Below are 11,706 nucleotides of genomic sequence, written 5' to 3' on the forward strand. Positions count from 1 at the left end.
TTACGTTAGGTTTCAGGAAATTTTACTGCATTTGAACTGAGTATCTGAAATAACTATACCTCTGGTTCATCTGAGAATGTACTGTCATGATATGATGTAATTATCCTGAAAACGGTAAACCATCTTCAGTGCATACTTAAAGCCCTCACGAAATAACACTGGATATTCACTAGACTCCACAAAAATCAGACAATATTTTACATGACAAGGTCTACATTCTGTGCTTCCAATAGGTGCAAAATCAATATATCATGATTATTAAATAGAATTTCAAAACTTTTAAAATGTTACTTTATTGAGGATAAATTTTTCAGAAAATTCTTAGAAAAAAATCATTGTAACTTGAAGAAGAAACAATTCAATATTTAAAAAATAAACTTCTTATTATTTTTGCTTTATTGTATCTTTAGTTCTAAAACTGCTGTGTAATGAAAGAAATAAAATCCCCACCATAATTGCTCTTTAACATTAATTGATTTCATACCATTTTTTTAAATGCACAAATCAGTTAACATAGGAAACCACATGAGCATTTTTCAAATTAGCAAATCATTAACTTGCTAGTACTGTTTCTACAGACAAATAAATACTGATTAAAGGGTCTAGAAATCTGATATTAACAGTTAAATTTACAAATCTGTCACATGCTTTCATGAATATTGCAGTGAAGGAAATATCAAGTGCAAGAAAAATAATTAAGTTAATTCCAATTTAAACAGTAGTTTTTATGTAGCAGCCCATGTTTCACATAGGATTTAACAGCTAATGCTAAATTTCTCACAATTAATGAGGGGGCTCAGATTTAGTATCTTACAGTGAAAAAAAATTAATATAAGATCAGCTAATCTAATTATGCACAGTTCTAAATAAAAGTATTATGGGCTTTTGAAGTGCTTTGAAACATATTAAAATGCTGACACCTACTTCCAATAATCATTCTACAAATACAATTTCACCTAATGCATATGATGCCAGAAAATAAAATAGGGTAAAGGAGTACTGAAAGAATGTCTCTATTTTCTTTGAGGAAAAAGAAATTTAATCTTCTAAAGAATACAACAGCAATGACCAGATATTCTTGGCCAATTTCTGCCAATATTAGCAAATGGACAAATAAATACAATCACAGAAACTTACAATAAGGTGTGCTTCTTACAAGAATAATGTTAAGGTTACATTTCTGGACCCATAAGTATGACAGTAAAACAAGAGTTTACCACAACACTAAGCGTGTTCTCATAATTCAGGATAATGACAGTACCACTAATGTAATCATTCATGTTTTTTTTAAAAAAGAATAAATCTACTGTTGTTTTTTTTAAAACAGTTAAATACGATTGAAAGCCATAATCCAAAACTCAGGGTGAATTTAGCTCTCTCAACAACATCCTCTTATAATAAAGTGAATTGGCTCCTTCCAATAGCATTATCTGTGATTGTTGCTTTCATATAAATTAATCATGACACAAAACCAAAGTGAAAGAAGTCTCTTAAGAGCAATTTCAACCATAAACTGCACCAGTGAACAATAGTGCACAATCCTAATTAAACACAACTATGCAGCTGTAAAAATAAACTAAATCTGTCCAAAGCTATGAGTTGAGTTTAAAGGCTGGTTTGTAAGAGTGTTTTCTTAAGGAAGACTGGGTCCTCGGTCTTAATCAACCAATAAATGATTTCCTGCAATTATATTAAATAGAAAATTATCTTCAAATGGGGAGTGTTAATTGAAAATCAAAATTCAGAGGGAAGTTTGGAAATTACACGCTGAATACAATTAGTGAGGAAAGGCTTCACCTCCACTTCATCAACAGTCTTCTGGTGATTCCTCCAGTGACCATTCAGGAAAGCCACCTATTTATGAAATCACACAATTTGTCTCTTATTTTGCACCTACAAATTCAAATGCATATCAGGGTTGCAAGTAAAAGGGAGCCTGTCAGGCAAATCACAATGTTAAAGCTGACTGTTCATCCTCAGTTCACACCATGATTAAGGAAAATAAGCAGGGGGTGGTAAGACAACAATGGCTCATGACCAAGGAGGAAGGCACAGTCAACTTGGATATCTGTTGCTTTAGCAAAGGAATTAAAATTTTTCTGTTCTAAAAATACTTTCCCATGTCATATTTTGTTTAATGTCTTACATATGCATTATTAGGGACCTCAATGATGTTGTACGCAGGATAAAATGATTTGCTGTTCTGTTAGCAAAATATTTTCTTAAACATTTCCTTTTGATAAAATTGTTGGATTTTTTTCAGGTTTCTCATTGTCAGTAAAATGTGCACAAATTATTTTTAGTGCTCAGTTTATTAATAAACCTTAGATTCATTGATTATTAGATTCAATTCACTGGCTTATGTACACAATTGCTTTATTAAATAATCCTTTGATTTAATGATTACATCTTCATTCATTCATTTCTTTTAAGAGATTTTTCCAGACCAAATAAGCTGTGTTCTACAAGCTACAAAAACTTCTTTCTTATGCCTTTACTAAATAACCACTACACAATAGCTTCTCTGATTTAGAAACTTACAAATCAATCATACCTTTCTTTTAAAAATTTCAAAAGTCCTACAGAACACTTACACTTATTTTTAATACTTATAAGTAACTTTCCATTATTATAACTTTCACAATCCTCCAGTATATCAGAATAACACCTTATTAAAGCTGTTTCTACATATAAGCAAAAAAAAAAATCCTCATGAAAATGGTCAATTTCCATGTGACTTTACTTTGTTTTATTTTTGCACTATTATGACTTAAAAATCATTCAAATGAATTGTTTTTTTAATTTGTATTAAAAAAAATCCCCTAGTTATACCCCCTGAAAACAGGGGTTTATAATGGAAGTGCTGACACAACCCTAACTAAAGCAGCGCAAATGTTGCCGCTATAATACACAAAATCAAGTTCTATTATTCTAAACTATCCTCGCTCATGGGATTTTTCTTTACTGTGCTCCCAGCCAAACTGCTGAAGCATGAAAAATTTAAATGCAATCAAATGCGCCCAATTCTACTTTACTAGAACAAGTGTCTACAGTGGTACAATCTTAAAAGGAGATGCAACAGATTTGTTTGGTGTTTTTTTTAACTGTTTATTTATAATACAGTGCATTGGAGATAAAATAAAAGAGGAAATTACACTCACATGGTACCAGTGTATTGACTACACAGAGTACATTATAATCAGAGTGGAAAACTACATTGTCAACTTATCACATTGGTTAAACAAGATAGATTTCTGGGGCATAGCTATCATCAAGTAAAACCCCCAAGGAAAATTAAGTATCTTTGTGACACATAAAACTAACTTACCATCATATGTTTCTTGAGCTTGAAATGTCTATACTCAACAGGTTAACTGAGATTCTACAATAGGAAGACATTGGGAAGAACTATGGGGTTAGGATTTGGAAGAAAACCTTGTTGGATTAAGCTTCCAATAATCAATAATATTCTCTGGAAGGCCAGTAAAAATAAATACAACAGGGTGATAGTTATTTTACTGGAAAACAAAAGTACAGAATCTGACTATTTAGGGCCTTGCAAACTTACACAGTAACTTTACTCTGTTCTTTAACAACATCATATATTTTTTTTAAATTCTGCTTGGAAAAATTCTCTGAAAATTATCACTTAGAATTTATGTAACTATCTGAAAGATGTGCCAAATTCATCAATATAATACTTTACAAATATTTTCATTATGTTTATGACCATTATAAAATGGCATTCACCTTCTAGGTGTGTGATAATTATTCAAAATAAGCCCTCCCCCCTTTTTTTACATAAAGCATCAATTTTATAGTTCGTTTACTTAAAGAAAAAAATAGATGGGTGAAGACAACACTCAAACATATTTTTGCTGTTTGGTCTCAGGCTATCACGGTAGTATTAGTTCAGTCAAATACTCCATTGTTAATTTAATGCTGCACTTGATCTAATGTGAGAAATAAACAACTAATTTTCCAAAAATACAACACAGTGCCTCTCATTTGAGGAAACATGAGTAACACTTATGTTCAGCTGCCAAAAAGCACAATACCCAAGAACCCCTACAAAGGACTCCAGCCCATCCTGCCTCAGGCGAAGAATGATTTTAAAAAAATCTTCCTATAATTCTAATTTCTACATTTAAGATCTTACAGGGAGGAGGGTTTATAGAGGATATGCATTTCTAGACATAAAGATGGACATTTATTTCAGAACTTTCTGAGTTTCTTTCTGGTAAGTCTAAGATCTTTTATTGATTTTTATTTGTTTTGTTTTGTTTTTTACAGCACTATCATCTCCTCTTCCTACTCTACCCCAAACTTCCTTGGACATCTGCCACATTTTTCTCTCCCTTCTATCTACTTAAATAAGCCATTGAGAGGAACTCAAAGGAAAAGATGGCAACTCCTTACAGAACTCCCTGCAAAGCTGTAAACCTATGTTCTAGAGTTTACAGATGTTCTTTTACAACATAAGTGGTAAAACATAGAAATAATATTGTATGTTAGAAGAAAACTCACTGACTTAAATTAGCTGAAGAATCAGTAGAGAAGAGGCGAATGAAATATATTTGAAATTCTTTAGGTATGCCAAAGAAAGGATTTAGGTCAGTGGATTTCTGATTTTGTTTAAGGCTTCTAAATTTTCATAATAAAGCACTAAAACTGGTATTCAGAGGCCATTTGAGGTTCTTTAAAACAAGGACTACCTGGAACAGATTCCTCTCCAGTCATCAAAGTTTGTGTTTCTAGAGTTTATATTTAGCTGACAATATTGCTGTCACTTTATATAGCTTAAGACTGTTCTTTGGACTAGAGCTCATATGTCTTGGAATGCTTTGACTCATGAATTGTTTCTCCTGATAATGTTACATCACGTAACCACCTCTGTATAATTGGTTGGTATCTGATTGAAAAGACAGGCAACAGCCTAATGGTGGCCTGTTTACTGCCTATGGAGAACCTATAATTACTACATTACTACATGTATCCCTGAGTGTCTAGTTTCTTCCAATCAAAACAATTTGATTTCATGTAATTTCTAGTGTACCGTTTTGTTTGATTGAAATACTCTCGAGCTTTTTAATAGGTCATCCACCCAGTAACTTGTTAGGACTTCTGCTTTGGAAAGTCAGACCCAGAGTACATAAATAAAATCAATGACTTAACAATAAAAGTGAAATCAAACAATGGCTACTATAAATATTCACTAACAGAGTATTTTAATCAAGTACAATGACTTCATAGCTGAACGGCAAGAATCCTACATGGCATGAGTGAAAGAAAGCTGCCTAACATAACAGTATAATGAATTTATTTATGTATAGTCACTTTGAATCTCCTCTTCACATGAAATGAGAACCATAATTTCTAACTAGAGTCACACACATGTTCTTGTCAGTTTGAAACTGGTAAGACTAATATAGAAGCCCACTTACAGGATATCATACCCAAATATTAATGAAAATCATAAACCAGAACAAGACTTTCTCAGAGAAAAACAACATGAAGTTCTCAGCGTATTCATTTTAATTCGCATTTGTATTTCCATTTTAACACACCATTCAAGAAAAAATATTAAAATGGTTTCTATATAGATTGTCTTATTTTACAGAAATTCACACATGGTGAAATTATGTAAAGAAGTTAACATAATAGGTTCTCCATCAGCTAAGTGAAATAAACTAGCAATCCATCTCTTTTGTTTTCTAAAATAAGCCATAAATTTCAGGTTTCCATCAAAAAAACTGACAAGAGGAGGAGTGGGAACAGCAGAGGGAAGAAAAGAAAGGAAAAAGGAGAAAAAAGAGATGGTAATAAGGAAGGAGAGAAACAACCATGGCTTTGCAGTTCATTTTCAGTTTGTCTACTTAATGAAAACCTCATTGTACATCCCTGAAAACTATTTCCAGGAGGCAAAGTATTTCAGATTCAGCAGAGGTTACACAAGCATCAAAGCAGTTAAATATAGGTGCCAAGCCGCATTGCCAGGAGCTCTTAGTACTGTGAGTTAGTGTTACCTGACAGCTTAGTGAATATAAAATTACTTGTTTCTCCAATTGAAGACAATCAAATTGTCACCTTCCATTGTAATAATGCACAACTAGTGATCAGCAAAGTGCAAACATAATTATCATGAAGAAAACAAAAAATCAAATCTACATTTCTCTACAGAGTAAACACATCTCTCTGGCATCCCCAAAAACGGAGTACATTTTAATATTGATGGTTATGATGTAATCTTTATGTTGTTTAACAATAAGACTTATCCTTCATTCAGCAAATATTAAAAATATAAAGACCCGTTCATAGAAAGTAAATACATATGCCAATAAAAACGCAATTACAAGTTGCCACACAAAGTACAAAGGCCTACAAATTAAATCTCCATCATTTGGACTGATAACTTAAGTATGTTGGCAGCATATCCATTATAAAAATCTTACAAAGACTTCTTTCCAGCATAAGAAACCACTCTGAGGACTGAAAAAGTCAGGTAGGATGCAACCTCAAAAGATTTTGTCTTAATTTTTTCTTTATGCTTTGTTTTTGTTATCTAAAGTTATCTAAAGCATAATCAACTTCAAATATTCTTAATGTTGAAGATTCACCTCAAAATTGATTCAACCTTACTAACCAATTTCAGAAAAACAATCAAGGTTCGAAAACATATCCACAATGATTTTTTAATCACTCGGCACCTGGAATCTCTGTCTAACCAGATTGGCCCATTATCAAAGTGATCTTCACTTGATCTTAGCCAAAAGGCCGAGAAGCAATCAAAGTGATCTTAACAAACCCAAAACTGGGTTTGTAGGAAAGCCGTGAAAACGTGACATGATACTCTTACATTGGGAGATTAGGATTCTATTATCAAATAAAAGTGAAGACCATTAATGTAGATAATGCTTCCAACTATATTTTCAAAGATCTCTTAGAAAAGTGGTCTTTTGGAGCTGGACTGTGGCCTAATAGGTCCTGTTTCTCCACTTCTGTCTGATCCAGATCCCTGCTGATGGTCTGGGAAAGCAGCAGAGGATGGCCCAAGTGCTTCGTATCCTGCAACCATGTGGGAAACCCAAAGTTCCTGGGTCCTGGCTTTGGAAGGGCTCATTATATATCACCATTGTAACCATTTGGGGAGTGAACCAACAGGTGGAAGACGTCTCTATGTCTCTCCTCCTCTGTGTAACTCTGTCCTTCAAATAAAAATACATTTTTTTAAAAATGTCCTATTTTTACATCTGTAACTCAACACAAAACATTCACATTTAAAACATCCATACGTGACAAAAACTCCACACCAAGGTGAAAATGGAACAACTACAGATTCAAAAACATTAGGGTCTATGAGCTTGAACCTTAGAATACAAATTCAGGTATTAATAATACGGTATCTCATTTCTTAAAATGATCTTCACGTTTTACGTCCATAAATATAAACCAGCCAATCAATCCTGTATGTTATTCCTCTTTCTCCTCTTACCCATTATACTGGGGGAGCATGGAAGAAAGAGAGGAAGACATCACATGGTCTTGGTGACAGAAAAAATTAGGGAGAAACAGGAAGTCTGGTCTCTGGTTTCAAGTTGTATTGTGATTTTGAGATAAATTTCACATCGTTACAAATGTGTGTGGATGTGGAAAATAAAACTGTTTTAAGAAAACATCTTTTTTTTCTTTAGCCTTACAAGCTTCAAGTAATACAATAAACTTCATATCCAAGAGACCTTCCGTACAAGTTAAACACACACAAAAAAAAACTTCCTTGCAGACAGGATGCAAGTAGTGCTTTTTGAACTTTGATGCTGAGTAATGCGATCCATTCCAGAAATGATACTCCTACAGAATATTCCTTATAATAAGTGCCAATAAGAGAAAGAAAGGGAACCCTCTTGTCTTCAAAATTGAAGAGAAAATATTTGCACAAATTGAATGTGGAAGAAAAATAAAAGTCACTCAGAGGTTTTTGTCAAGAAAAACTGTATACATTTGCCAAGGACAGGGATTATGTCTGTCTTGTGTACTCCTGTATCATCACTGCATACACAGCGCCCAACACAGTCAATAGTCAACAACACAGAAAAGAAAGCAAAGGGCAAATCAGAGAGATGGGCTGACGATTTGTTTTTTAATTAAAATGGATAGATAACCACAGAAAATATCACTCACCTGTAAATGCTGTCAACATAAACATTTCTTCTTTATACACATTGTATTCAGGGTCTGCTCATTTAACTATATGGTCATTACATCTGTATCCCCAATACATATCTCCTTAAAATTAAGTCTCCATCAACTGTAAAGCATTTATACCAAGTCATATTTTATGTTATATGTAAAAATTAACAATAGCTTTAAAAACTAGTTTCATGAATTTCAATACCTGTACTTCCAAATCAATCTCTTTGCCACACCCTTCATCAAGCCAACCTCGTAGCTGATGGCAGAACAAAGTGCAAATTCCTAACCCTAGCATTCAATGCCCTTCCTCTAGAGCCAACCAATCATTCTAAACTTATCTGCCTGGAGTCTACATTTTAACCTCCTACTATACCTAAACTGACATAATTAAACTTCACTTATTGTTACCTATCTTCCAATACTTTCACCTTTCTTTATTATTAGAAAACTAACTGGAACTGTTCTAAGTAATTTCTCTTCACTTCTAGTAAGTTTCTGACAAAGTATTCCTTGTATCATGCATCCAGTAGTAATACTTGTTACCTTGCACTATCATTCGCATTCATTTCAAATCTATTCTGAAAAGATTCAGTTATTCATTTGAAAGTCAGAGTTATACAAAGAAGGTTATACAAAGAAAGAGAAAGAGAGAGAGGTCAATCTTCTATCCACTGGTTCACTCTCCAAATAGCAACAATAGCCAGGATTGAGTCAGGCCAAAGTCAGGAGCCAGGGGATTCTTCTGGATCTCCAATGTGGTAGCCAAGTATTTGAGCCATTTTCTGATGCTTTCCAAGGTGCATTAGCATAGAGTTGGATCAGAAGTGGACCAGGTGGGTGTCAAACCAGTGCCCAATTGGGATGCCAGAATCATAGGCAGTGGTTTTTAATTGCCATACTACAATACTGCTCCAGCATCTTAGATTATGCAAATAATCTCAACCAGATTATAACTTTTCAAATGAGAACATAATAAGGCTTCCTTGTATTCCCAAAGTACCTAGTACAAAGTTTTGCATAAAGAAAATACCCAGTCAACATTCTCCAGTTATTTAAATATTAGAGAAGAAGGCACAAGCAAATTTAGGATGCTATAACTTAACCAGAAAGAAAGAGTAATATTAAAAGATTTTAAAATTCAGAAGCCACTTGGGACATTCTCATATCAGAGCAGTTAGGCTTGGGCCACAGCTCCACTTCCAAATCTAGCCTCCTGAAAATGCACATCCCGGGAAACAGCAATGGCTCAGTAGCTGAGTCCCCACAACCTGAGAGGGCCAGACTGAGTTCCTGATGGCTAGTTTAAGTTCTTGACAAATGACCCAGCAGATGAAAGATCTCTTTGTACATGTTTATTTCCATTTTTGCCTGGGTTTGTGTCTGTCTTCTAAAGAAATTTTAAAATCTAATTGAAACTTTTAAGTGAAAATAAAAACATTAAATAAAATTTCCATAAGCAGACATTCGGCCGAGCAGGTAATGATGCACACATCTCACATCCAAGTGTTGGTTTTGCTTCTTCGCTCTGGCTGCTTACTATAGCTTCCCACTAATACAGACCCTGGGAGGCAGTAATGGTGACCTCTATAATTGGATTGCTGTCACTGATGCACAGAAGAACCTAAATTGAGTTCCTGGTTCCCAGCTTCATCCCTAGCCAATTGAGCATCTGGAGATTTGGAGAGTAAATGGGCTAATGGCAGAATGTCCTCTCTCTTGCTCTCCCTCTTGTTATTAAAAATAAAATGACGTAAATTACAAAAAATAATAAAATAAGGCTACTGGATTCTTTGTTTATAACTTGGTTTCCCAGAGCTGTCTTCTCTCCCATACACCCTGGCCAATTAAGTTAATTTCACATTTTTAAGTTCATTCCGTATTTTCTGGGGTGAATATTTGGCCCAGTGGTTAAGATGTTGCTTGGAAAGCCTGAATCTGAGTTTGGTTCAGATCCCAGTTCCAACTTTCTGCTAACGTGCACTCTGGAAGAAGCAGGTGATGGCTCAAGTGTATATGGATCCTACCACACCCTGGCCTTGGCGTTCATTAGCCTTGGCTGTGGTGGCATGAGCATTTAGTGAACTTTACCTTCTCTCTTTTTCTTTCCCATACTCTCTTTTTCTCTATTCTCTCACATTCTAAGCAAAGCAAGCCACAAAAATCATCAATCCATACTGTCAAAAAATACTAGGTTGTTGGATGGATATTAAGGAAATGACTGAAGATATATTTTTCTTGGATACTTAGAATGTACCAGTTACTGTGCTAAGTACTGCTACACTGTATTATTTCATTTAGTTCACAAAATAACGCTAGGAGTTAGACATTATTAAGAAACTGCATACCAATACAGAAATAAAGGCACAGTATTACTGATTAAAAACAATAACTTCCCTAAGGTCATATTTAGCAAATATAAAAGAATCTGAACTCAGGTGTTCTAACTCTAAGATAAATGCTATTCAAACTAAAGGTTTGAAATCAAAATAAAGAGCTATTTTAAATAATCATCTGAATTATTCTTTACTAATTTCCACTACATAAATTTGAGTCTTCAACTTAGATATTCTAAATACTTATTTAATCAGAGGTTAGTCAAAGGATTTCTATCCTTATTTTTTCCTTCCCTACTATTTCTAAAGTTAGATATTAGCATAGTTAAACCTATAAAGGAGAGAGAAGAAACTAGAGTGGATAACCCTATAATCAGTCCATTTGACTCTCATTCTAGGCAGTATGACAACAAAATGGGTGGAGGAAATGATAAAAATCTATCAGCACATAGGTTCACCATAGTTTCTATACATTAAATTATCTGACAATCATTGGTTAGTACCTATCCAGACTTTCCCTAATGTTCTTTTTCTGGTAGACCTGATGACTGGCATTAACTATATCCCTGCATAGACTACTGTGAAATAAAATAAAAATGTCACTGCCCATTCATTTCAAGGCCCAGAGAATAAACTGATCCATTTTCCAGTTCTGACCAAAGAAGCCACAAAGGACATGTCAGACACAACTAGAACTCTTTCCCAATGAAAGTGGGTGCTGAGGCTAGTATTCAGGGGAAATGAGACCAAAGGTCTTGCACAATGCATATTTAACACACTGTCTTTCTGCAGCTGATTTCAAGGACTGCACAGTAATTTATACATCTTCATAAAAATCTGACCTGCCATATTATATTACATACATTGCAACTTCTAGGGAGAAGAAATAGAAAAGCCCCATACACAGCACGTGGATTTTTATGAGTTTTAATTTTCTAGGAAGGCTGAAAAAAATTTACCATCAACCAATTTTCTACATTTTTTTATAGATACTAAATAGTCTGGATTCAAAGACTTAAAGTACTTCTATCTTATACTTCTCTCACTACCTGCAGCACTTTTTGTCTTCCTTATAGCTATTTCCTTTAAATTCCTCCCTTGAATTTTTTGGCAACCTGTTATCATAAGCAGCTCTAGAAGAATCCAGTTGGATCTAGATGATCCAATTGTTCTCATAAGTCAC

At 34.1% G+C, this 11,706-nt stretch overlaps 1 protein-coding gene across 1 annotated transcript in view; it reads right to left on the bottom strand.

Moving 5' to 3' along the window:
• LOC121167618 (transcription factor SOX-6-like) overlaps positions 1-11,706 on the bottom strand; it is a gene marked incomplete at its 3' end in the record, with an annotated part of 317,078 nt that overhangs the window by 302,889 nt on the left and 2,483 nt on the right. The gene's annotated exons all lie outside the window — the stretch shown is intronic.

Source organism: Ochotona curzoniae, unplaced genomic scaffold (genome assembly GCF_017591425.1).
Source record: "Ochotona curzoniae isolate NIBS_2020 unplaced genomic scaffold, NIBS_Ocur_1.0 patch401, whole genome shotgun sequence".
NCBI lineage: Eukaryota > Metazoa > Chordata > Mammalia > Lagomorpha > Ochotonidae > Ochotona > Ochotona curzoniae.